General features: G+C 35.9%; 1 protein-coding gene across 8 annotated transcripts in view; it reads left to right on the top strand.

Moving 5' to 3' along the window:
• The window catches only part of ppip5k2 (diphosphoinositol pentakisphosphate kinase 2), a 47831-nt gene that overhangs the window by 2261 nt on the left and 42343 nt on the right, over window positions 1–3227 (top strand). The window lies entirely within an intron of this gene.

The following is a 3227-nucleotide window of genomic DNA, read 5'->3' as shown; positions in this document are numbered from 1 at the left end:
GGGTTGTGTTTGTGTTGTGTGTGTGTGTGTGTGTGTGTGTGTGTGTATGTGTGTATGTGATATGTGTTGTGTGTGTGTATGTGATATGTGTTGTGTGTGTGTATGTGATATGTGTTGTGTGTGTGTATGTGATATGTGTTGTGTGTGTGTATGTGATATGTGTTGTGTGTGTGTATGTGATATGTGTTGTGTGTGTGTATGTGATATGTGTTGTGTGTGTGTATGTGATATGTGTTGTGTGTGTGTATGTGATATGTGTTGTGTGTGTGTATGTGATATGTGTTGTGTGTGTGTATGTGATATGTGTTGTGTGTGTGTATGTGATATGTGTTGTGTGTGTGTATGTGATATGTGTTGTGTGTGTGTATGTGATATGTGTTGTGTGTGTGTATGTGATGTATGTGTGTATATGTGATGTATGTATGTGTGTATATGTGATGTATGTGTGTGTGTGTGTTGTGTTTGTGATGTGTGTGTGTGTTGTGTTTGTGATGTGTGTTGTGTATGTACAGTCAGGTCCAAAAGTTTTGGCAGTGACAAATGGTGTTTTGCAAAGTTTGCTGCTTCAGTATTTGTAGATTTTTTTCTATGTTTTTTTTGTGGTTTCTATGGTATACTGAAAAACAATGATAAGCATATCATAAGGCTTTTATTGGCAAAAAAATATTTATAATGAGTCAAAGTCAATATTTACAGTGTTGACCCTTGTTCTTCATAACCTCTGTCTGCAATGCGCTCTGGCATGCTGGATATTAGCTTCTGGGCCAAATCCTGACTGATGGCGATCCATTCTTGCCTTATTAGTTCTCAGAGTTGATCACAATGTGTGAGTTTCTGCTTGTCCACTCGCCTTTTGAGGACTCACCACAGGTTCTCTATGGGATTGAGATCCGGGGATTTGCACCAGTCTTCTGCTGTCCAATCCTTGTACTCTGACTCCTCAGGAGGAGACCGTCCTGGCGCTTGCTGGACAATCTGGGACATCCTGAAGACTTCTTCATTGCAGTCGAACCTCTCTCCTTGAAGTTCTTGATGATCCGGTAAATGGTTATTTCAGGTGCAATATTCTTTGTAGCAATTTCCTTGCATGTGAGGCCTTTTTGATACAAGGCGATGATGGCTGCACGTGTTTCTTTAAAGGTAACCAAAAGCGCTTCCCTCCTTTTATAGCAATCAGTCTGCTCTTACAATCTAATGAGTGTGATAGTGATTAACCTGACTAGTACTCATTCACACTTTCACATGTGCTGCTGATATGAATAGTCAGTTAATGTTAGCTGATCATTTTGTGTCAGTATCAAAAAACAGTGAAATTAGTTTTTTTTGTGTGAAAAGTTCATTTTTTGTCCAATGAAGCTTTTAGCAGTTATTTAAAATGCATCTGATCACTCTACACAATATTCTAGAAACAATGTGAATGAACACCACAACAGCTTAAGCAGCAAACTTTGCAAAACACAAAATTTATGTCACTGCCAAAACTTTTGGCCATGACTGTATGTGTTGTATGTATGTATGTATGTGTGTGTGTGTATGTGATGTGTGTGTGTGTGATGTGATATGTGTGTGTGTGTGTTTGTTGTTTATGTTTGTGTATGTGATGTGTTGTGGTATGTTGTGTGAGTGTGTGTGTTGTGTGTTGTCAGACAGGTGTTGTCAGTAACAGATGTTTTTGGATTATGTCAGTGCTCTGTTTATGCTCTCAGATAACTGACAGGGTTTTCAGCATTTTCTTTGGGTAGTTAACAAATAGCATGGAGGTGATTCATTAATTAACATATATGCATTTATTTACTTATCTTTTGTTCAACAGCAATGTTTTGTATTTTTTGTTTTATTTATATAAGAGTCAGTCCATCTCAAGTGGTCCAAAAATTGTAAATTTGATTGCTTGATCTTTTTTAATTTCCCTAATTTTTTAAGCGATTTATCTGTGTTGGTATTGCAAAGCAACATCTATGTATATTACTTGGTTTAATGACATTGTGTCATGGCCCACACAATAAACTTTGTTTATACACAGTGTTGGGAAGTGACTAGTTACATGTAACGGAATTACATAATTTAATTACAAAATAAATGTAATTGTAATTAGTTACAGTTACTGAGAAAAAATGTGTAATAAATTAAAGTTACTTATAAAAATGTTAATGATTACAAAGGGGGTTACATCTGAATATTTTACATAAACACCCACATACAGATTTAATTGATTTCTTTCATCAATTGCATTGACTGCTCTAAAATATGAGACACCCATATTTCAGGAGTTTAGGACACATGCTTATTCGATAACTGTTTTATTTCCTATTTGGGTTATACGGTAACTATGTCAATAGTTAACTATGTCTTAACTATGCAAAGATTTGATTTCAAAAACAGCATCATAGCTATTAAGTTGTATCTTGTTATGATTTTAAATCTGCATTTAACCTCAATGATCTCTAGTAAGTCTGATTTTGTGGTGGCTGTGCTTTAAAATAACTTAGTAACTTGTAATCACATTTCAAAATTAACCTTTCCAACACTGGTTATAGGCTACTGATGTTTGTGGAGAACTTTGTCTCATTCCACCCTCACCGTGTTGTTCCAAACCTGTATGATTTTCTTTCTTCTGTGGAACACAAAAGATATTTTGAAGAATGCTAAAACCAAACCATTGTCTTCCACTTAATGGAGAAAAAACACTGAGACATTTCTCAGAATGTCTTCTTTTGTGCTTGAATAGATAAAGCTTTCCCCTGGTTTCTACTAGCCTTAGCTCTGTAACCAGCAGAATCTCACTCTGATTTTCTACAGCACAATGTTAGCATAGAGGACTCATGTTTGTGCTCCCCACCAGAGATAATCGACCTTGTAAGTCAGAGGACTTAGAAAAAAACCCTGCACTTACTTGTCCATGTAAATAATAATAAAAAAAATAAAAGAGTACTCTCAAACTGAAAATGTTCTGCACGTGTGCAATACTTAGCCTACCTATAAACCACCTTAAAAAGATTTAGGAAAATTGAACCCTTCCCATAATGAAGTGACTCTAAGTGGAACTTAAAGCGATCTTGATCATTGCATTTTGTTTGGGTGCTGGAAAGAAGGTCAGATATTTGCCTTATCTTATTGAGTGCATGTTGTACTGTTCACAAACATCAGTGTTTATCTTTGGAGAAGTGCCATCTCTGTTGAAAATGAGCACATAGCATGAAATAACCCAGTTCTGTCTTTTATATTTA

Source organism: Sinocyclocheilus anshuiensis, unplaced genomic scaffold (genome assembly GCF_001515605.1).
Source record: "Sinocyclocheilus anshuiensis isolate Anshui unplaced genomic scaffold, SAMN03320099.WGS_v1.1 scaffold755, whole genome shotgun sequence".
NCBI classification, from domain to species: Eukaryota; Metazoa; Chordata; class Actinopteri; order Cypriniformes; family Cyprinidae; genus Sinocyclocheilus; species Sinocyclocheilus anshuiensis.
This window is presented reverse-complemented; position numbering and strand designations above follow the sequence as displayed.